The sequence below is a fragment of the Macaca mulatta genome, chromosome 7, assembly GCF_049350105.2.
Source record: "Macaca mulatta isolate MMU2019108-1 chromosome 7, T2T-MMU8v2.0, whole genome shotgun sequence".
Taxonomy (NCBI): Eukaryota; Metazoa; Chordata; class Mammalia; order Primates; family Cercopithecidae; genus Macaca; species Macaca mulatta.
Window position 1 is genome coordinate 36,257,604 of NC_133412.1, and position 24,901 is coordinate 36,282,504.

Genomic DNA, 24,901 nt, shown 5'->3' on the forward strand with positions numbered 1-24,901 from the left:
ATATAATTTCAGAGGACTGAAGTTACGGAATATGTTCTCTGACCACATTACAATTTAACTGCAAGTAAAGGCAAAAAGATAATTGGAAAATCACCATACGTTTGGAAATTAATAAATACACTTTGAAATAAACCAAGGGTCAAGAAGAAATCACAATAATGATGAAGATACAACATTTCACAACCTATGGAAAACAGCTAAAGAAGTGATTGGAGGGAAATTTATAGAATTAAATGCATTTATTGGGAAAGAAGAAAGATTAAAAATAAGCCAAGCATATATCTCATGAAGTTAGGAAAAGAATGGTAAAATAAAAGAAGTAGAAGGAAGGGGATAAAGATAAGAGTAGAAATAGGTGAAATATAAAATAAAAATACAATAGAGTGATCCACAAAGCCAAAAACTGGCACTCTGATAAACTTATCAAATTTAAAACTGGCACTCTGATAAACTTATCAAATTTAAAAGATTGGCATTTAAAGAAAAAAAGAGAGAAGACACAAATAATTCATACTAAGAATAAGAAATTTTACACATCATGCAGACATTAAAAATAAGAGGTATTAGGAATCCAACTTCAGGCCACATATTTGAAATTTTAGATGAAATTTAAAATTCCTAGAAAAATTGCATTTGGCCAAGTGCAGTTGGGACACTTTGGGAGGCCAAGGCGGGTGGATCACTTGAGTCCCGGAGTTCAAGACCAGCCTGGCCAACATGGGAAAACCCTGTCTCTACTAAAAATACAAAAATTAGCTGGGCATGGTGGCACACACCTGTATACTATCCTACAGTACAATGGAAGAGCCTAGCCAGGACAATGAGGCAATGAAAGTAAAATATATAAGATTGAAAACAATAATCAAGTCATTATCTATAGATGATATTATTACAAAAGGAATTATTAGAATTCATGAGAGAGTTTTGCTTCATTTCTGAACACAATATCAGTGTACAGCAATAAATTGCATTACCATGTATCAGCCATGAATAAGATGAATTTTTTTTTTAAGAGACAGAGTCTCACTGGGTTGTCCAAGCTAAAGCATGATGGCTATTTACAAGGATGATCATAACTCACTGTAACTTCAAACTCCTGGGCTCAAGCGATCTTCCTGCCTCATCCCCCCGAAGTACTGGGAGTAGCTGTGACTACAGACTTACACCACCATGCCCAGCTAATTTTTTTTAATTTTAATTTTTCTTGTAGAGACAGGATCTTGCTATGTTGCCTAGGATGGTCTCAAACTCCTGGGCTTCAGTAATCCTTCTACCTCAGCCTCCCAAAGCACTGGGATTATAGGTGTAAGTGACTGTACCCAGCCAACGAAATAAAAAATTTGTTTACATTCACTATTTAAAATTTTTTCCTTTACCTCATAAGTAGAATAAGTAAGTGCAAATTTAATTAATTAATTAATTTATTTATTTTGAGATGGAGTCTCGCTCTGTCACCCAGGCTGGAGTGCAGTGACACGATCTTGGCTCACTGCAACCCCTGCCTCCTGGGTTCAAGTGATTCTCCTGCCTCAGCCTCCTGAGTAGCTGGGATTACAGGTGCCTGCCACCACACCCAGCTAATTTTGTATATTTTAGTAGAGATGGAGTTTCACCATGTTGGCCACGCTGGTCTTGAACTCCTGACCTCAGGTGATCTGCCCGTCTCAGTCTCCCAAAGTGCTGGGATTACAGGTATGAGTCACCATGCCCAGCCAAATTTTTAATATTCAATCAAATGTAAACTGGTTACATATTTCTACAAGACAAAAAATACATTTACAATAATTTCAAAAATGTCACCTATCTAGGGACAAATCTAATAATATGTGGAAGACTTTACATGGAAAACACAAAACTTTATTGGGAATTTTTTTTTTTTTTTTTTTTTTTGAGAAGGAGCCTCGCTCTGTCACCCAGGCTGGAGTGCAGTGGCGCAATCTCAGCTCACTGCACCCTCCACCTCCCGGGTTCAAGCGCTTTTCCTGCCTCAGCCTCTCAAGTAGTTGGGATTACAGGCATCTGCCACCATACCTGGCTAATTTTTGTATTTTTAATAGAGTTGGGGTTTTGCCATGTTGGCCAGGCTGATCTGGAACTCCTGACCTCAGGTGATGTGCCCCACCTTGGCCTCCCAAAGTGCTGGGATTACAGGTGTGAGCCACCGTGCCTGGTGGGAAAATTTTTAAAGAAGTGAATGGAGAGTTTTTTGAGACAGGTTCTTGCCTCACCCAAGCTGGCGTGCAGTGGCCCTTTGAGGCTTACTACAGCCTCAGACTTTTGGGCTCAAGTGATCGTCAGCCTCCCAATGGTCTTTATAGACAGCCTGATGGAGTCTCATGGCACAAGAAGATTAAAACAGTGTCTCCAATTTTAATAAATTTTTGCAATACAAAAAAAAATGGAGAGGTATTGGGTTTATGAATTTTGAAACTCAATATTACAAAGATGTCAGCTCATCCTTAATTGATATACTTATCAATTCAGTCTCAATCAAAATACTAACCAGTTTTTGGAGTGGAATTTGAGAAACTTCCAAATTTTACATGGAATGCAAATGACCAAGAATAAGCAAAAAGTTTTGAGGAAGGAAAATGATATCAGCATTTGTTCTATGGTACATCAAGCATTATTTTAAAATGTGGTGTTAGTAAAGAGATGACAACTAGACCAATGGAGCAGAATAGAGGGACCCGAAACAGATCCATGCACCTGCTTTTTGACAAAAGTGGCATTATCGAGTAGTAATGTGAGGACAATGTTTTCAACAGATTACATTGGGATTACTACTTTACACCAAATACGAAGAAAAAAAAAATTCCATGTGGATTGTAGACATGAATATGAGGCAAAACAATAATACCACTGGTGTTCAGTGTGTAAATATAAAATGGGAACTGTAAGTGGAAAAACATACAAGGTAAGAAGTAAAAAGGGTACGCACGGTAAACCATGGAAAGGAATCCAGTTGGCAAGGACATCACCACCTTAATGCTCTACATTATTCTAGGGTAAATGGGGACAGCAGTCAGTGTACTGTGTAATAGTGGAGGTTCCTGGACCAGGAAGTAGTCTTTTTTGCAAAGGAGGATCTTTTGGAGTTCAGTTTCTGCTGTCAGCTTGCTTTTATACTGAGCTAAGTTACCAGAGGGAGGAGGAAATCAGTACTCAGATTTGTTTCTCCTCAAAGATAGTATTAGGAGAATATTATCAGGACCTTGGATTAGGAAAATATTTATTTATAAGGACACAAAAAGCACCAACTACAAATAAAAAGATTGATATAAATAACTACACTAAAATTAATAATTTCTACTCATTAAAAGGTACCACTGAGAGAGTAGAAGGCAAACTACAAAAGGGGGAGGTATTTAAAACACAGATAACAGTAGGTTCATAACCACCATATACAAAGAACACATTAAAAAGAAAAAAAACCCAGCAGAATAAAAATGATCAAGGTCGGGCGTGGTGGCTCATGCCTGTAATCCCAGCACTTTGGGATCCCAAGGCCAGTGGACTGTTTAAGGCCAGGAGTTTGAGACCAACCTGACCAACATGGCGAAACCCCGTCTCTATTTAAAAAATACAAAAATCAGCTGGGCGTGGTGGCGTGTGCCTCTAGTCCCAGCTAATTGGGAGGCTGAGTCAGGAGAATCGCTTGAACCTGGGAGGCAGAGGCTGCAGTGAGCTGAGATCGAGCCACTGCACTCCAACCTTCGTGACAGGGTGAGACCCTGTCTCAAAAAAAAAGAAAAGAAAAAAATGTGAAAAAGACACTTCACCAAAGAGAAAATTCAATTCAAATGGTACATATGTGTGTGTATGTAACATTATATATATATATACACACACACAGACATAATTTAAATAAATATATGAAAAGGTGATCAAACATTAGTAATCAAGATATTGCATATTAAAACTGCAATGATATGTTTTTATACCCCAGCATAATGCCTAAATCAGGGAGAATAGCAATACTAGGTTTTGGCAAGCATATGGAATAATTGGAACTCTTTAATACTAGAAGAAAAAAATTGGATACAACCACTTTAACAAATAGTTTAGACTTATCTAATTAAGTTAGAGAACCATATATTCTTTATAATCTTTGAGTCAAAAATTCACTTCCTTTTTCTTGTGGGTTTTTTTTTTTTCTTTTCTTTTTTTTTTTTTTTTGATGGGATCGCAGTCTGTCACCCAGGCTGGAGTGCAGTGCAGTGGTGCTCTAATGGCTCATTGTAGCCTCAACCTCCTGGACTCAAGGGATCCTCCCACTTAGGTCTCCCAAACTGCTGGGATTATAGGCGTGAGCCACCACACCCAGCCCCAAATTCACTTCTAAGTATATGCTCTATAGAAAAACAAATACACATAGCAGCATTATTTGTAATAGTCACAACCTGGAAACCACCGAAATATCAATTAACAGCAGAATGGATAAGTTAATTGTGGTATATTCATACAATGCAATACTGTACAATAATTAATATGAAGCAATTATAATGATGTTGAAATAAATTACCTTATGTAAGTACATGATGTAAATTCTTTTACATTATGTCAAATAATACGTATCATTTTTATGACTGAAATACAAGAAAAAACAAATTGTAATATTTAGGCATGTATATTGAAGTAGTAAGTCTGTAATGGAAAGCAAGGATGTGGTTGCCATACAAGTCAGGATAGTGCTTACTGTAGTTGGGAGGTATAGGGTAGGGACTGGGAAGAGTCATGTGCAAGGCTTCTGGAATGCTGAAATATTTTATTTATTTATTTATTTATTTATTTATTTTGAGATGGCGTCTCGCTTCGTCACCCAGGCTGAAGTGCCGTGGCGTGATCTCAGCTAACTACAACCTCTCCTGGGTTCAGGCGATTCTCCGGTCTCCTGGGTTCTGGGTTCTCCTGGGTTCAGGAGATTCTCCTGCCTCAGCCTCCCAAGTAGCTGGGACTACAGGCACACGCCACCATGCCTGGCTAATTTTTGTATTTTTAGTAGAGATGGGGTTTCACCATGTTGGCCAGGCTGGTCTCAAACTCCTGACCTCAGGTGATCCACCTGCCTCAGCCTCCCAAAGTGCTGGAATTACAGGCATGAGCCACCGTGTCCAGCCTGAAATTTTTTTTTTCTTTTTTTTGGCTCAGATGGTGGTTATAGGGATGTTCACCTTACAATAATTTCTCAGCCTGAATATTTATGTTTTCTTTTTTTTCTTTTTTTTTTTTTTTGAGACAAGGTCTTACTCTGTCACCCAGGCTGGAGTGCAGTGGCATGATCTCAGTTCACTGCAACCTCCGCCTCCTGGGTTCAAGCAATTCTCCTGCCTCAGCCTCCCGAGTAGCTGGGACCACAGGTGCCTGCCACCATGCCTAGCTGAGTTTTGTACTTTTAGTGGAGACAAGGTTTCACCATGTTGGCCAGGCTGGTCTTGAACTGACCTCAGGCGAGCCACCCGCTTCAGCCTCTTAGAGTGCTGGGATTACAGGCTTGAGCTACTGCACTCGGCCTATTTGTTTTCTACAATTTCTCTATGTATATTATATTCATAATAAAAAAGGTTAAAATTGAAAGCATAGGCTTTGGGGCCATATAATCATGAATTTAAATTCTACTTCTGAGGTTAACAGATGGTGCTGTACTTTTATTTTTAAAACTTAAATAATGTATGTGAAGTGTCTAAAGTGTAATGAGTGCTCAACCATTGTTAACCCTCATTTCCTTCTGGTATCCATTAAACCTATCAAAGAATAAGTAATTGTATGCTAATCTTCAAAGGGGGTATGGTGGCCTTCAAGATGGCCCCCAATAATTCTTTCTCCCAACATTGACATCTTCAAGTAGCACTGTCCCATGTTGAATAGGGCTGACCTGTGCAACCAATAGGATGTTGAGAAAATGATAGAGTTGAACTTCAAGGTTAGGTCATAAAAGAGATTGTGGCCTCTATCGTTCCCTCTCTTGGGTCATTTGCTCTTGAAGAATCCAGCTGCCATGTTGTGAGGATACTTAAGTAACCCTAAGAAGTCCACACAGCAAGGAACTGAGGTCTTTTGACAACAACCTGTACCAATTCACCATTCCTTTGAGTCAGTTGTCTTGAAATGGTACCCTCCAGTCCCAACAAGCCTTAAATGACTACAGCCCCAGCTAATATCTTGACTGTAACCTTATAAGAGACCCTGAGCCAGACCACCCACTTGTTCTTTTTCTTTTTTGAGACAAGGTCTTGCTGTGTTGCCCAGGCTTGAGTGCAGTGGTACAATCTTGGTCACTACAACCTCTAGGCTCAAGCCACCCTCCCACCAGCCTCCTGAGTAGCTGGGACTACAGATGCATACCACCACACCCAGATAATTTTTTGTATTTTGTCTAGAGTTGGGGTTTCTCCGTGTTGCTCATGTTGGTCTCGAATTCTTGGACTCAAATGATAAACCTGCCTTGGCCTCCCAAAGTACTGGGATTACAGGTGTAAGCCACCATGGCTGGCCCAGAAACATGCACTTAAGCTACTTTTAACTTCTTGACTCAGAAAAATTCTATATAATAGTAAATGTTTATTTTTATGTTACACTCCTAAGTTGTTATGCAGCAATAGATAACCAGCACAAAGAAGCAAGAAAGTAGGAAACTGAGGAATCTGTGACTTAGTCTGAAAGTTGACTTTAGGGGAGAGGATTTCCAAGAGATAAACAAGGGAGCAAAAAGTAGGCTGAAATACTGAAGCAAAGAAGGAAAAAGAAATTGCTCAGAGCTGTACCGGGCTAAGAAAGGGCTGTGTATTAAGAAGAGTCTATATGGGATTCTCCAACAAGGCTTTATTAAGAACACAGCATTTGCTCTCAATGTGTATCATTGGAACGCCCACTACATGCCAGGTATTGTCCAATAATAAGGATACAGAAATGAATACAAAAGAGGCCCCGAAGGACAGGCTAGTGGAGAAATAAGCGAACTAACATTTATAATACAATCTAAATACTAAACTGCCGTACAATGACCAAAATCAAAAAGATCTATCAGCCCTAAAATACATTTGGGACATTTCCTAATGAAGGTGACATCTAAGCTGAGTTTTGAGAGATAAGACGAATGGAAGAAATGGGAATGGAGGAAAGAGCAGAAGAATGTGGGACAACAAGGAGACATGAGTGAGGGTGCGGCAGTGAAGACATTGCAGATATGCTGCAAGGGGAGAGGAGGGGGGATGAGACTGGATAAGTAGCCTGCAGTTTCCTATGTGCATTGAAGTAAGAAAGGAGGCAGAGACCAGTTAGGAAGCTACTGGTGTGTTAAGAGAGGTGGAGTGGGAAGGGATGAATTACAGAAGTAGAATCGACAGGTCTTAGTTATCAAACGGATGTGGAATCATAACATTCCCTGAGATACAAAATACAAATAGAGAAAGAGATTCATGGTGAGGAAAGAATTGAGTTGAGTTTAAAGTTAGGAACCTTAAAGTTCAGGATTATCCTAAGGAGAGAGCTGGATGCAGTGGTGAGCACCTTTAATCTCAGCACCTTTAATCTCATCTCCTGAGGCAGGAGGATCACTTGAGCTCAGGTATTTGAGACCAGCCTAGGCAACATAGCAAGACCTTGTCTCAAAAAAAAACAAACGACAGAAGAAGAAAAGAACTGGCAGAGAAGGAAATTCTGAACTTCTTTTCCTATTCCTGTCTTTCCTTTTACAGTTAAACTTTCCAAAAAAGATGCCTCCTTTTTTTTTTTTTTTTTTTTTTTTGAGATGGTTTTTCTGTGTTGCCGAGCTGGAGCACAGTGGCAGGATCAGAGCTCACTGCAACTTCCGCCTTCCCGACTCAAGCAATCCTCCTGCCTCAGCACCTCACCCCCCACCAGTAGCTGGGACTACAGGCACATGCCACTACACCCGTTTAATTTTTGTATTTTTTCTAGAGACGGGGTTTAACCATGTTGCCCAGGCTGGTCTCGACCTTCTGAGCTCAAGCCATCTGCCTGCCTAGGCTCCCCAAAGTGCTGGGATGATAGGAATGAGCCACTGCGCCCCGCTGATATATTTTCTTAAGCATAACATTTTATTTTATTTTATTTTATTTTATTTTTTATTTTTTTGAGACGGAATCTCGCTCCGTCACTCAGGTTGAAGTGCAGTGGCGCGATCTCGGCTCACTGCAAGCTCCGCCTCCCGGGTTGACGCCATTCTGCTTTAGCCTCCTGAGTAGCTGGGACTACAGGTGCCCGTCACCACGCCTGGCTCATTTTTTGTATTTTTAGTAGAGACGGGGTTTCACCGTAAGCATAACATTTTAAATAATAAACATACAAGGACATTTTCTAGACAAAGCATTAAATATTTAAGATCTAAACCTTAAATAGTAAGATTTTTGATTATCTCCAAACTTACTCTAAGCCTTTTGATGGTTATAAAGTCACACAACAATGGATTTGTCATCCCAAGGGAGCAGAGATTTCTGGGTTGAAGAGGATATGGCTATAGAATAGTTAGTTACTGCCACAGGTTCAAACTGGGATGTGGAACCTGAAGACTACATGCTCCCCGGATAATTCTACCTGATTCCCAGAAGGGAAGACTGTCCTTTCTTACTACTGCTATCTGAATAGGCAACTCTAAGTCAACACATTTTAGCTGAGGTTTTTAATCAGCTGCCTTCTTTTTTTTTTTTTTTTTTTTTGGTTTGACTCTGCTACAACTCTATTGCCATTTTAGTAATGGTACATTATTTTTAAATATTTTAATTTCAAACACAAAAATGTTCACCAATCTTTTGATGTACGATTGAACTAGTCTGGATGGAAGGGCTTGTCTAGGCTAGGTTCAAAGATCGGTGAGAATGATCACATAAGTGATTCCTTATTCACGACTGAACCTGTTAAAAAGCAGTCAACAAAATATTTACATGACCAAAGATGTGAATCAATGTGGTTCCCCAAAGCCTACCTTTATTCTTCATGGTGGTGCACCCAAAGACCAACAGTCTGAGATGCCCTTGGAAATGAAAAATCTGCTAGGTCAGGAGTGCTAGAGCAGTAGGCTAGCTGCCTTTTATATCATTTAAAGCCGTAGTGAGGCAAGTGAGGCAACCACAGCCCTGCTTGCGAGTCTACCCTATTATTATATGAGGAAATCCCTACGGTGCCATAATTTAATACTTTGGATTACAGTTCATATGGCTTCAACAAGCTATTTGAAGTTTCAGAGCATCAGACCCAGCCATGGGTTTTCAAAGGAGAAAAGCCTTTTCTTTGATTTTGGAACTCATATTTCTGGGGCTTCAGGAATATTTAATTAAATTACATAATTAGAGTAACGTATAACATGTACAACTGGAAAAACAGGTTTTGGAGCAAATCCATATGACTAATAGCAAGCAAGATACAGCCCAACTTCTGGCAGCAGAAATACATGATTATGCTGGAAAACAGCCTACTAATTGAAAGTGTTCAGTATGTCACGGCTTTAGCCTATTTTACAAAGGGAATAGTGAGAATGTAGTTTACTACAGTGCATTAGGTAAAAGGATGCGGGTCAAGAACATTTCTACTCTATGTAGGCATGTAAACAATATGAATTTGTTCTGTGTTAGAGTTTGGGAGGATCCCTCCATCTGTTCATATTTTTCTAATTATTTTATATAGCTGCCACATCCTTAAGTTCCTCAGTTGTTATGGATTCTTCATCAATAGCCTTAAGTGGACACTCATGGCAGAGGTAATGCTATATGTTCACTTTTCTCTTCCTGGATGCCTAGGCAGTTAAGTTGCCACCTTTCTAGAAGTTTGGCTGGTGAGATGTGGGTGGAACTGATGTTAGCCAGTTTCAGACCCTGGCCCTGAAAAACTTCTTGGGCTGGCTAGGTGCAGCGGCTCACACCTGTAATCACAGCACTTTGGGAAGCTGAGGCGAGAGGATTGCTTGACCCCAGGACTTTGAGACCAGTCTGGGCAACAACGAGACCCTGTCTCTGCAAAAATAGAAAATTAGCTTGGTGTAGAGGCACTATATCCCAGCTACTTGAGGCCGAGGCAGGAGGATTGCTTGAGCCTGGGAGGTGGAGACTGCGGTGAGCTGTGACTGTGCCATTGCACTCCAGTCTGGGTGACAGAGTGAGACCCTGTCTCAAAATCAAAACAAAAACAAAACCAAAAAAACTTCTTGGGCAACCGTCCTGTCTTATCTTGACTACTGTTACCTCAGAGGCTTCATGATTTGGATGGTATAGCTACAGCATAGTGGAAGTCTTCCAGAACCACAGGAAGTGTCCCAGGACTGAGAAATAAACCTGTGTGATATTAAGTCACTGCAATTTGGATGTTTGTCATTTGTGGCAGAGTGTTGATTGCTGTGAAAAATACGGTAACATACAACATAATGTGAAAGGAAAATGAAAACTCAGAACCCCAATTCACTATGCCAAAGGGAGAAAAAATTAAGCTGAAAGCTGAGTCATGCAAGAAGCTGCCTTTCCTTTTGTTCATAAGCAGAGAGTTACAGATAAAAGGTTCAATATCTCCACCGGTAGCTACTCTATGTTCACCTTATCTTAGGTAAAGTGCCAATTTACTGAGCATGAGACCAGTACATAATTGACTCTTCCCCTACCTGCTTCTTTTCTCTTACAACATGTGGATTACCATACCTTCCCTTTTTTCCCTCCAGCGCACTTTTCCCCATTATTGAAGCCCTCAAATTCTTCTTTGGAGAAAGGCACAGACCACAGACTTTTTATGATTCTGTGTTCTTGTCTTCTGGGAATGTCCTTAACCTTGGCAAAATAAACTTCTAAACTGATTGAGACCTGTCTCAGGTACTTTTTGGTTTATAATAACATCTATGAAATTTGTCCATATTGTTGCATATATCAGTAATTTGTTTTTTAAATTACAACGTAATATTACATTGTTTGAATTTGCCACATTTGTTTATTCATTTTGTTCTTAATGGACATTTGGGCTTGTGATATTGTGAAATATATACAGTATTTGGTCTTCCTCCCTGTTTTCTGGCATACAGCTCCTAAAATCCTTGAAATCTCCAAACTGGTAAGTGACTTTTTGTGTGCTAACAAGTTGACTGATGGCTGGCCACCCCTAGGTAACTTTAGGATGGGGGCTAGTCACTGGAAAGAATAAGCCATGATTAGAGAGCTGGTACTTTCAGTCCCACCTGACAAAAACTTGTCTTGGCAGAAAACTACAAACCAACCTCTTCTGTGAATATGACGCATCAGTTTAAAATAAAATCTTTGTAAACAGAATTCAACAGCACTTTGCAAAGACAATACATTGTGACCAGGAGTGTATTCCAGAAATTCAAGGGTGTTTTATTATTACAAAATTCATTAGTGTAATTCATCTTATTAATAGAACTAAGGCAAAAAAGCAGCCAGGTGCAGTGGCTCAAGTCTGTAATCCCAAATTTTGGGAGGTGAGGTGGGAGGATTACTTTGAGATCAGCAGTTTGAGACCAGCCTGGGCAACACAATGAGACTCCATCTCTTTAAAAAAAAAAAAAAAAAAAAAAAAGCCTGGCATGGTGGTGCCAGTCGTAGCTACCCAGGAGGCTGAGGTGGGAGGATCACTTCAGCCCAGGAGTTTGTGGTTGCAGTGAGCTATGATTGTGTCACTGCACTCCAGCCTGGGTGACAGAGCAAGATACTGTCTAAAACAAACAAACAAACAAAAAACAAAACAGAAAACCTGAAAGAACTAAGGAGAATAAGTATATGGTGATCTCCATAAGTGTAGGAGAGTATACACACATACACACACACACACACACACGCACATGCATATATTCTTCAGTCCAAAAGACAGCATTTACTTATAAAAAGGGTTCCTTCTAAAGTCAGAAATAGAGAATGCTCACTAGCTTCTCTGTCTTTAATAGTATATAGGTGTTAATAAGAAAAAGGGGAGAAGCATTGTGAGAAGAACAGGTTAAGCTATTTCTATTTGGATATGATATAACTGTGTATCTGGAAAACCCAAAAGAATCAACTGCTACAAACAATAAGATAATGATAGATAAAACAACATGTGTTAAAACTGATACACAAAACCCAATAGCTTCATATATATTACAAAGAAAAATCAGTTAGGAGATATAATAGAAGACCTTTGCTGTAGCATAAATTAATAAATAAATGACTTACGTTTGAACCAAACAAAACATATTTAATATACACGTAGGGAAAATTATAAGCCACTTTGAAAGACTCGCAAGTTGACATAAATGGAGATGTTTCTGGATTGAAAGGCTCACATCATAAAGACCACAGCTTACTAATCATCTCCTGTGCCAGTAAATCTTTTTTCTCAGGCATGACAATCTGGTTATCAAGTTCATTTTGAAGAATATGAAGCTTTAGGTTGGTATGGAGCTAAAAGTTTGTTAACTTGCTGTGTTTTTAAGAATATGTTGTCAATGTATTCTCATGCATTGTAAATTGAAGTATAAATTGACATAAATGAAGATCAATTTGAAAATGCATAACAAAATTATAAGGTATAGACACTTTGATCCAGAAATCCCACTCATTCTTGTAGATAATAACAAATCTATGGGAAATATTATTTGAACTGACATTGCAGCATTGTTTATAACAGCAAAAGTGATGGGCACCTAAACATTCATCAATGGTATGGTCATGCAGTGGAATACCCTGCACCTATTAGTAAGAATGATGGATCCATACATATCTGCTATGGAAATGACTACAAGATACTTTAGAAAAATTAAACAGAGCTAGACACCAGATTATATTGTATGTAGTTTGCTATTGTTTGCAAGGGGAAAATAACATGTATGATTACATATGTAAGTATATAGACTCGTATCTGGAAGAATACACAAGAAACAGTTAAGAGTGTTAATAGTATTGCCCTCTGAAGAGAGGAACTCAGAGGCTAAGGGAGATGGACAGAACAGAGGCTTTCATTTCAGGGAACAGTATTGAACCTCTTCAATTTTTTACCATGCACATGCATTATCTATTAAATACATATTGGCCAGGCTCCATGGCCCACATCTATAATCCCAGGACTTTGGGAGGCTGAGGTGGGAGGATCACTTAAACCAAGGAGTTTGAGACCAGCCTGAGCAACATGGCAAGACCTCATCTCTACAAAAAATTTAAAAAATAAGGTGGGTGTGGTGGTGCCCACCTGTGGTCCCAGCTACTTGGGAGGCAGAGGTGAGAGGATCACTGGAGCCCAGGAGGTCAAGGCTGCAGTAAGCCGTGATCATGTCAGTACACCCCAGCCTGTGTGACAGAGCAAGACCCTATCTCAAAATAAATAAATACATACATACATACATACATAAAATAAATACATAAATAAATATTTATATCTTTTCTCCAACTGCAAATAGTTGCCAATATTGTGATTTCTGTCAATGTCTCTCTGTAGATCAGTTTTTGCTTTATTGTTTTATGTTTCAAGGCTGTTTTATAACTAATACAAATACACTTATGACTTACGTGTTGTGTTCCTTTAATCTTTATGTAGTGCCACTCTTTATCTCTGTTTTTGCCTTAAATTCTATTTTGTCTGATACTACTTACTATTAGCTTTCTGTTCATATGTGTTTTCTGTAATTTGTAATTGCTTCTGTTTTATTTTCAATTTTCTTCTCTTTTTGATATAGGGTCTCACTGTCGCCCAGGCTAGAGTGAAGTGGTGCCATCGCGGCTCACTGCAACCCTCGCCTCCTGAGCTCAAGCCATCCTCCCTCCTCAAGTGATCCTCCTATCTCAGCCTCCCCAGTAGCTGAGACTACAGGCATGTGCCACCATGCCCAGTTAATTTTTGTATTTTTTGTAGAGACGGAGTTTCGCCATGTTGCCCAGACTTGTCACAAACTCCTGGATTCAAGCCATCCACTGGCCTCATCCTCCTGAAGTGCTGGGTTTACAGGTTTGAGCCACTGGGCCTGGCCTATTTTCAATCTTTCTATGTTATTTCAGGATTATCTTCTGTAAGAAGTATATGGTTGGATATTTTTAATCCATTGTCTGAGTTTTTCCTCTTTAGTACGTGAGTTTAATGCATTTGCATTTATTGTGATTTCTAATGTCTTTAAATTTATATGTGTATATTTTGTGATTCCGGTACCGTGTTTTTTGTTTTTTTTTCCTTCTCTTTCTCTGATTTATGTTAGGTTATTAACATTTTGTATAGTTCCCCTTTGATTTGCCTTTGCTAGTTTGGGAACTATAAACTATATTTCTCTTCTTTTAATCATATCCTTAAATCTTTAACTTTACTTATTTGTATTAGTTATCTATTGCTGTCTAATAAATTACCCCAATACTTAGAGGCTTAAAACAACAATAAAACATTTGGCTGGGCATGGTGGCTCATGCCTGTAATCCCAGTATTTTAGGAGGCCGAAGTGGGCATATCACTTGAGCTCAGGAGTTCGAGACCAGCGTGACCAACATGGTAAAACCCCGTCTCTACTAAAAATACAAAAATTAGCCGGGCGTGGTAGCAGGCGCCTGTAGTCCCAGCTACTCAGGAGGCTGAGGCAGGAGAATCGCCTGAACCTGGGAAGCAGCGGTTGCAGTGAGCTGAGATTGTGCCACTGCACTCCAGCCTGGGCCACAGAGTGAGACTCCATCTCAAACAAACAATCAAACAAGAAAAAAGCAATCAACATTTATTATCTCACACAGTTTCTGTGGGTAAGAAGTTCAGGAGGGGCTTAATTGGGTGTTCTGGCTTGGGATCTCTCATGACTTGTCAAGATGTCAACTGGCCTACAGTCATTTGAGGCTTCACTGAGCCTGGAGGACACTCTCAAGGACCCATGTAGCTGGCAAGTTGTTGAGGCAAGAGGCCTTAGCTCCTTACCGAGTGAACATCTCGATACAGCTGTTGGATAGTCTTCATGATATGGCATCTGGTCTTCCCTAGGAGAAGATTTCTCTACCTCAGTGCTATTGACATTTTGTACTTCATAATTCGCTGCTGAAGGGGGCCGGAAGTGCTGTTCTATTTAGGATGTTTAACAGCATCTTTGACCTCTACCCACTAGATGGCAGTAGCGCTCCCAGTTGTGACAATCAAAAATGTCTCCCTAGACATCTCCAAATGGTCCCTGGGGTGAACATGGGGGACAAAATCATCCCCAATTGAGAATCATTGCCATAGAGCCAATGCTTTGAGAGAGAGAGAGAGACCAAGGTGGAAATTGCCACATCTTTGATGAAGTAGCCTTAGGAGTCAAAGCCCTCTCACTTCTGCTATATTTTATCGGGCACACTGGGAAGCCACAATTCAATGACAATACCAGGAGGTGAGGATATTGGGAGCCATCATAGGAGGCTGGCTACCACACTACTTAAATATAAAAACTTCCAAAGGCTAAAGCTTTTCAGTATCTTCTACCTTTCTACTGAACCTTTGCATACTGTAATTATCCACTGAATACTCCCTATCCCTATTTTCTTATTTTTGTTCAGGGTTTCCGTTCAGTTTTAGTTTTAGTTTCTTCTAAAAATTATTTTTAGAGTTCACATTTAATTAAATTTAACAACATATTTTTGTCAAGTTCTATGTTCTCTCATGCCTTACATCCCACTCCTTTAAAGTTCATTTCTCTTGCTAACTCACATCCTTTGGTAGTTCTTTCAGTGAGGCTCAGAAAAGAATACTCTCTCCCATTCTTTATATGCTGTTTCATCCTCACTTTTTTCTTTTTTTGAAATAGAATCTCGCTCTGTCGCCAAGGCTGGAGTGTAGTGGTGCCATCTCGGTTCACTGCAACCTCCACCTCCCAGCATCGTGATTCTCCTCAGTCTCCTGCCTCACCCTCCTGAGTAGCTGGGATTACAGATGTGTGCCACCACACCCAGCTAATTTTTGTATTTTTAGTAGAGACAGGGTTTCACCATGTTGGCCGAGCTGGCCTCAAGCTCCTGGCCTCAAGTGATCCACCCACCTCGGCCTCCCAAAGTGCTGGGATTACAGGCGTGAGCCACTGTGCATGGCCCATCCTCACTCTTGAACGATAGTTTAGCTGCACGTAGATTTTTAGACTGACAATTACAGTTGACCCTTGAACAACATGGGTTTGAATTGCATGGGTCCACTACTACAGGGATTTTTTTCCAACCAAACACAGATGAAAATACAACATTAGTGGGATGTGAAACCCACTTATATGGAGGACTAACTTCCTATATGCAGGTTTGCAGGGTGGACTGTGGTACTTCAGTATGTAAGGATTTTGTATACACCACGTGGGTGTTGGGGAATCTTGGAACCAATCCGCTGTGTGTACTGAGAAAAGACTGTATTTACTTTCAGCAATTTGAAGCAATATTCCTATAAGTCTAATGATTTTTAATAGATAATTTCTTAGACAGGCTTTTAGCAATTTCTTTCTATCTTTGATGTTTTCAGTGTTACTTTTTGTTTTGTTTTGTTTTTTTTGTCCAGGCTGGAGTGCAGAGGCCCGATCTCAGCTCACAGTAGCCTTGACCAACTTGGGCTCAAGCTATCCTCCCATCTCAGTCTCCTGAGTAGCTGGGACTACAGGCGCACACCACCATACATGGCTATTTTTGTAGTATTTGTAGAAATGAGGTTATGCCATGTTGCCCAGGCTGGTCTATAACTACTGAGTTCAAGCAATCCACCTGCCTCAGCCTTCCAAAGTGCTGGGATAACAGGTGTGAACCTCCATGCCCAGCCTACTTGTTTGGATATAAGGTGTGGATTTTTCTTTATCCTGCAGAAGTGCACTTTCAATCTAAAGATTCGTATGTTCCTTTAGTTCCTGAATCTACTCAGATATTATCACTTTCAGTGCTATTTTTCGAGACAGAGTCTTGCTTTGTCTCCCAGGCTGGAGTGCGATGGCGTGATCTCATTGCAACCTCTGCCTCCCAGAGTCAAGTGATTCTTCTGCCTCAGCCTCCTGAGTAGCTGGGATTACAGGCACCTGCCACCATGCCCAGCTAATTTTTGTATTTTTAATAGAGACAGGGTTTCACCACGTTGGCCAGGCTGGTCTCAAACCCCTGACCTCAGGTGATCTGCCTGCCTCAGCCTCCCAAAGTATTGGGATTACAGGCGTGAGCCACTGCACACGACCTTAATGCTATTTTTCTATAATTCCTTTATAGTCTCTTCTTCTGAAACTCAGATTAATTGTATGTTTTTTCCATCCTGTCTCATATTTTTATTTCTTTTTGTGATGTGTTTTGAATGTATTCTTCAGTATTATCTTCCAAGTTCACTAATTACTCAGAGTTGTCCTGTCTTAAGTTTACCCAATTATTATTATTATTGTTATTTTATTTTATTTTATTTTATTTTTTTATTTTTTATTTTTTATTTTTTTTTGAGACGGAGTCTCGCTCTGTCGCCCAGGCTGGAGTGCAGTGGCCGGATCTCAGCTCACTGCAAGCTCCGCCTCCCGGGTTCGGGCCGTTCTCCTGTCTCAGCCTCCTGAGTAGCTGGGACTACAGGCGCCCGCCACCTCGCCCGGCTAGTTTTTTGTATTTTTTAGTAGAGACGGGGTTTCACCGTGTTAGCCAGGATGGTCTCGATCTCCTGACCTAGTGATCCGCCCGTCTCGGCCTCCCAAAGTGCTGGGATTACAGGCTTGAGCCACCGCGCCCGGCCTATTATTGTTATTTTAAAAAAATAGCTTCATTGAGGTTGGGAACGGTGGCTCACACCTGTAATCCTAGCACTCTAGGAGGCTGAAGCAGGAGGATCGCTTGAGGCCAGGAGTTTGAGACTAGTCTCTATAAAAATTTTTTTAATTAGCTGAGCGTGGTGGTAGGCACCTGTAGACCTATCCACTTGGGAGGCTAAGGCAAGAGGATGGCTTGAGCCCAGGAGTTCACACCACTGGAGCCTAGCCTGGGGGACAGAGTGAGACCCTGTCTTGAAAATATAAATAAATGGGCTGGGTGCAATGGCTCACGCCTGTAATCCCAGCACTTTGGGAGGCTGAGGCAGGTGGATCACTTGAGGTCAGAAGTTCAAGACCAGCCTGGCCAACATGGCAAAACCCCATCTCTACTAAATATACAAAAATTAGCCGGGTATAGTGGCATGCAACTGTAATCCCAGCTACTAGGGAGGCTGAGGCAGGAGAATCGCTTGAACCTGGGAGGCAGGGGGTGCAATAAGCCAAGATCATGTCACTGCACTCCAGCCTGGGCAACAGAGCAAGACTCTGTCTCAAAAAAAAAAAAAAAAAAAAAAAGGAAAAGAAAAAAGGAAAAAGAAAAGAAAAAATAAGTAAATGAAAAGTTTCACTGAGACGTAATTTACATACCATTTAATTTTATTTCTATTCTTTTATTGAGGTAAAACATACATATATAATTTGCCATCTTTACCATTTTACATACAGTTTAAAATGTACGATTCAATGATTTTTGATCTATTTGTGAAGTTGTACAAGCATTATCACAATCCAGTTTTAGAAGATTTCTTTCATAATAAAATGATCCCTCATGCCCATTTGCAGTCCACCTTTGTCCCTACCTCTAGCCCCAGGCACCACCAATATACTTTCTGTTTCTATATATTTGCCTTTTCTGGACATTTCATATAAACAGAATTATACAATATGTGTTATGCACTTAATTTCTTTGAGGTTCATTCATTTTATATCCTGTATTTGTTTTTTGTTCCCTGATACTGCTGAAAGTATTCCATTATATAGATGTATCACATTGCGTTTATCCCTTCACTAGTTGATGGACATTCGGATTGTTTCCACTTTTTGGCAATTATGAATACTGCTGCTATTAACATGTACCAGTCTTTGTGTGGACATATGTTTGTATTTTCTTGGATAGATATCTAGAAGTGGAATTTCTTGGTATGACTGTACATTTAAGTTTATTTATTTATTTATTTATTTATTGTCTGAGACACAATCTCACTCTGTCGCCCAGGTTGGAGTGCAGTGGCACGATCTCGGCTCACTGCAACCTCCGCCTCCCAGGTTCAAGCAATTCTGCCACCTCAGCCTCCCGAGTAGCTGGGACTACAGGCATGCACCACCATACCCAGCTAATGTTTGTATTTTTAGTAGGGATGGGGTTTCACCATGTTGGCCAGGCTGGTCTTGAACTCCTGATTCAACCACCTGGGCCTCCCAAAGTGCTGGGATTACAGGCGTGAGCCACCGCATATGGCCTATGTTTATTTTTAAAGACACTGCCAGTTTTCCACAGTAGCTGTACCATTTTGCATACTCCTCAGCAAAGTTTGAGGGTTTATTTCTTGACATCCTTTCCAACACTTGTTATTTTCTTTCTTTTTTTTTTTTTGAGATGGAGTCTCGCTCTGCCGCCCAGGTTAGAGTGCAGTGGCCGGATCTCGGCTCACTGCAAACTCCGCCTCCCGGGTTTACGCCATTCTCCTGCCTCAGCCTCCCGAATAGCTGGGACTACAGGCGCCCGTCACGTCGCCCGGCTAGTTTGTTTTTGTGTTTTTTAGTAGAGACGGGGTTTCACCGGGTTAGCCAGGATGATCTCGATCTCCTGACCTCGTGATGCACCCGTCTCAGCCTCCCAAAGTGCTGGGTTACAGGCTTGAGCCACCGCACCTGGCAGTTATTTTCTTTTTTATTATAGCCATACTAGTAGACGTGAAATGGTATCTTACTGCGGCTTTAGTTTGCATTTCCTTAATGACCAATGATGTCGAGCACCTTTCCGTATACCATTTCCAGCCATTCATACATCTTTTTAGGTAAAATGCCTGTTTAAATATTTTGCCTATTTTTAATTGGGTTGCTTTTGAGTTTCCATTAAATTTTTAGTGCTACTTTTTAATTTCTGAAATTTCTAATTGGCACATTTTTTATCCATCTACTCTTGTTTTATTTTTGTCTGTTTTTTATAATTGTTTATTTGTGATACATATTACTTCATTTATCCCTGAGGATCTTCAACATGATTATATTTTCTTTTTTTTGTTTTTTTTTTGGGGGGGTTTTTTGTTTGTTTTTGAGATGGGTTCTGTCTAAGTTGCTTAGGCTGGTCTCAAACTCCTGGGCTCTGAAAGGTGGAGGCTGCAGTAAGCCGTGATCATTCCACTGTACTGCAGCCGGGGTGACAGAGTGAGACCTTGTCTCAGAGAAAGAAAAAAAAAAAAAAAAAACTCCTGGGCTCAAGCAATCCTCCTGCTTCAACCTCCCAAATACCTGGGATTATAGGTACATGCCACCATGCCCAGCTCTCGTTTTTTTATTTTGGAAAATTTCAAGTATATTCAAAAGTGGAAAGAGAATGAAGTGAACCCTCATGAACTTACCGCTCAGCTTAATGTATCTCCCACCTCTTAAGGCTAATTCCCTTAAAAACCTTATCCTAGGCTACTTGGGAAAAACCTATTGAAATCTTGCCCACATATTACAAGTTTCCCCATGTAGATGGTACTGTTGGAATAGCAGTGCTTATATATGTCATACAAAAACTGGTCTCTGTATGACCAGGAGTAGAGTGTGCTAAAATCCATGGTCTGTGTCTTACCTACCCTTTGGAGTTGGGACAAGCTGTACCAGCAGGACAGGAGAGGATAGCATGTAGGAAATTATACCTGCAGAAGAACCCTTCTTGCAAAACTCCTGTCCTGACTTGGTAAGAAAATAAATGGCCCTCAATCTTCTAGAAAGTTTTCATATGAAGAGATTATGGGAGTTTATTACTAGACTCATACTTTGTCTTCTTTACCAGCCTCCGTCCTTTTTTTTTTTTTTTTTTTTTTTTGAGACGGAATTTTGCTCTTGTTGTCCAGGCTGGAGTACAATGGCACAATCTTGGCTCACTGCAACCTCTGCCTCCTAGGTTCAAGCGATTCTCCTGCCTCAGCCTCCTGAGTAGTTGGGATTACAGGTGCCTGCCACTACACCCAACTAATTTTTGTATTTTTAGTAGAGACGGGATTTCACTGTATTGGTCAGCATGGTTTTGAACTCCTGACCTCGTGATCCACCTGCCTTGGCCTCCCAAAGTGCTGGGATTACAAGTGTGAGCCACCGTGCCCGGCCTACCAGCCTCCTTCTTATATTGGGCTTGTCTCCTTTCTTAAGGGGCTGTAAAAGGATCTCACTGTAATATGTCTCCTCAGCTTTCTTCCTTTCATGAAACTGTAATAATTATTGTAGGGATGTTCAGAATGTTGTTTACAGTCACACAGTATTTCTATAATGATGATTTTTTTTAAGGTCTTGATGTAAGGAAAAGTTATGCTTCTTCTAAGACATATTCCCTTATTAACACTATGAATTTTTTAATTGTTGGCTCTGGTTGAAAGGAATCTAAAGCTAAATTTGTGACTCATGCTTAGAAATTGTCCAGGATTCTATGGTATGCATTTTTGCATCATATTAACAGTTACCTCTGTCTGAATTTTGCCATCCTTTTTTTCTTGTTTTGCCCCTTAGGGTCTTAATCCATTGAGGTTTCTACCCTAATGATTACATGTGTTCATGTAAGCTATCACAAATACTGTTAGAGAATAGGGCTGGGCATGTTTGCATAAGTAAGTAAATATAATAAAAGATGATTCATTTAAAATGGCACTTGTGGGCCAGGCATGGTGGCTCAGGCCTGTAATCCCAGCATTTTGGGAGGCCAAGGCGATGGGTCATCTGAGCTCAGGAGTTTGAGACCAGCCTGGGCAACATGGGAAAACCCTGTCTCCACCAAAATACAAAAAATTAGCCAGGTGTGTTGGCATGCGCCTGTAGTCCCAGCTACAGGGAGGCTCACGTGGGAGGATCACTTGAGCCTGGGAGGCGGGGGTTGCAGTGAGCCAGGATCGTGCCGCTGCATTCCAGCCTGGGTGACAGAGTGAGGCCCTGTCTCAAAAATAAAAAGAAAATTAAAAATAAAATAAAGTGGCACTTGTGGCAAGGAATTGATATGTCACATTTGAAAATACAGGCATAATTTCAGATCTTTAGATTGCATCCCTAAGCTCATTTTCTCTTATTTATTTATTTATTTATTTATTTTTGAGACGGAGTCTCACTCTGTCACCCAGCCTGGAGTGCAGTGGTGTGATCTTGGGTCACTGCCACCTCCGCGTCCTGGGTTCAAGCAATTCTCCTGTCTCAGCCTCCTAAGTAGCTGGGATTACAGGTGCGCACCACCATGCCCCGCTAATTTTTGTATTTTTAGTAGAGACAGGGTTTCTCCATGTTGATCAGGCTGCTCTCAAACTCCTGACCTCAGGTGATCCACCCATCTGGGCCTCCCAAAGCGCTGGTATTACAGGTGTGAGTCACCACGCTGCCTGGCCAATCTATTTTTATTTATTTTAAATTTTAATTGTAATTTTATTTGTTTTTTGAAACAGAGTCTCGCTCCATCACCCAGGTTGGAGTGCAGTGGCGTGATCTCAGCTCACTGCAACCTCTGCCTTTTGGGTTCAAGTGATTCTGCTGCCTCCCAAATAGCTGAGACTACAGGCTTGCCCCACCAAGCTCAGCTAATTTTTTTTGTTTGTTTGTTTTTTGTTTTTTTTTTGTAGAGACAAGGTTTCACCATGTTGAACTGACTGACCATGAACTCCTGACCTCAAGTGATCTGCCCACCTCAGCTTCCCAAAGTGCTGGGATTATAGGCATGAGCAACTGTGCCCAACTCAATTTTTCATTTTTAAAACTTGGGTTTTTGTTGCACAAACCAAAAGTGAATCTGTGAAAAATATTCTTACTACAAAGATGAAAAGATTATTTTATTTGTTATTTTATAGAGATGGGGGTCTATGTTGGACAGGCTTGTCTCAAACTCAATCTTCTTGCCTTGGCCTCTTAAAGCACTGGGCAAAGGACCAGGTGGGGTGGCTCATGCCTGTAATTCCAGCACTTTAGGAGGCTAGGGCAGAAGGATTGTTTGAGCTTAGGAGTTCAAGACAAGTCTGGGCAACATAGTGAGACTCCCATCCTCTACCAAAAAAACTTTGAAAAAATTAGCCAGGGCCAGACGCGGTGGCTCTTGCCTATAATCCCGGCACTTTAGGGGGCCAAGGTGGGTGGATCACTTAAGGTCAGGAGTTTGAGACAAGCTGGGCCAACATGGTAAAACCCTGTCTTTATTAAAAATACAAAAATTAGCAGGGCGTGTTGGCGTGGGCCTGTAGTCCCATCTACCTGGGAGGCTGAGGCAGGAGAATTGCTTGATCCCAGAGGCAGAGGTTGCAGTGAGCCAAGATCGCACCACTACACTCCAACCTGGGTGACAGAGCGAGACTGCATCTCTAATAAGTAAATAAATAATAAACAAACAAATAAATAAATACTGTAAAAATATCTAAAATTAGCCAGGTGTGGTGGTGCATGCCTGTAGACCCCACTACTGGGGAGGCTGAAGCAGGAGAATCACTTGAGCCCAGGAGATTGAAGCTGATGGTGCCACTGCACTCCAGCCTAGGCAACAGAGTGAGACCCTATCTCTAAAAGAACAAAGAAAAAAAGGAAGAACAAAACAGAAGATAAAACAAATCACTGGGCAAAGATATATACATATATGCGTGTGTGTGTGTGTGTGTGTATGTGTGTATATATATATTTTTATTTTTTTGAGACAGAGTCTCACTTTATCACCCAGGCTGGAGTGCAGTGGTGCCATCACGGCTCACTGCAGCCTCGACCTCCCTGGATTCAGGTGATCCTCCCACTTCAGCCTCCCTAGTAGCTGAGAGTAGAGGCACATGCCACCATGCCCTGCTAATTTTTGTATTTTTTGTAGAGATGAGGTTTTGCCATGTTGCTGAGGCTGGTTTTACTCCTGGACTCAAGCAGTCCACCTGTCTCAGCCTCCCAAAGTGCTGGGATTAAAGGCATGAGTCACTGCGTCCACCCTGAAAATATTTTTATCTTTTTATTTTTTAATGAAAAAAAAAAAAAGACATGTGGCCCAAAATGAGAGAAAATATATATATATATATTTTTTTTTTTTTTTTTTTGAGATGGAGTCTCGCTCTGTCGCCCAGGCTGGAGTGCAGTGGCCGGATCTCAGCTCACTGCAAGCTCCGTCTCCCGGGTTCACGCCATTCTCCTGCCTCAGCCTCCTGAGTAGCTGGGACTATAGGCGCCCGCCACCTCGCCCGGCTAGTTTTTTGTATTTTTTAGTAGAGACGGGGTTTCACCGTGTTAGCCAGGATGGTCTCGATCTCCTGACCTCGTGATCCGCCCGTCTCAGCTTCCCAAAGTGCTGGGATTACAGGCGTGAGCCACCGCGCCCGGCCGAGAAAATATTTTTAATGTCAAACTTTTTTCTTTGTTTACACCTCACTTTAACACTTAATATTGACCTTGACAAGTAATTTAACCTTTCTCAGATATAGTTTTCTCATTTATAATGGGAATAAAGCCTATTTCATTTAATGGTCAGTTCAAGGAGATAGTACCTCTTTAATGAAAAGACATGCTTGGTTATTATTGCCTACTAACTTGCTGTAGGATATTGAATAAGTTACTAGACCTTTCTGGGGCTTACTTTTCTCTCGTGGAAAATAGGGTGATTGACCTAGATGAACTTTAAGACACTTCATCAAGTTCAACAGAGCGTAAAGGTTAAAAAAAAAAAAAAAAAAAAGGCTGGGCACAGTGGCTCATGCCTGCAATCCCAGCACTTTGGGAGGCTGAGGCAGGCAGATCACTTGAGCTCAGGAGTTTGAGACCAGCCTGGGCAACATGGGGAAACCGTGTCTCTACCAAAACTACAAAAATTAGCCGATCATGGTAGCATGCACCTGTGGTCCTAGCTACTTGTGGAGCTGAGGTGGGAGGATCACTGATCACTTGAGCCAGGGGAGGCAGAGGTTACAGTGAGCCAAGATTGTGCCACTGCACTCTAGCCTGGACGACCAAGCCAGATCCCATCTCAAAAAATTATTTATTTAT

General features: G+C 40.9%; 1 long non-coding RNA gene across 1 annotated transcript in view; it reads right to left on the reverse strand.

Annotated features, from left to right (window-relative positions):
* LOC144329889 (uncharacterized) overlaps window positions 1–23,849 on the reverse strand; it is a 139,811-nt gene extending 115,962 nt beyond the window's left edge. Inside the window, exon 1 of the long non-coding RNA XR_013395624.1 lies at window positions 23,714–23,849. This is a non-coding gene — a long non-coding RNA (uncharacterized LOC144329889). The remainder of the gene's footprint in view (window positions 1–23,713) is intronic.
* Window positions 23,850–24,901: the final 1,052 nt, after the last annotated feature.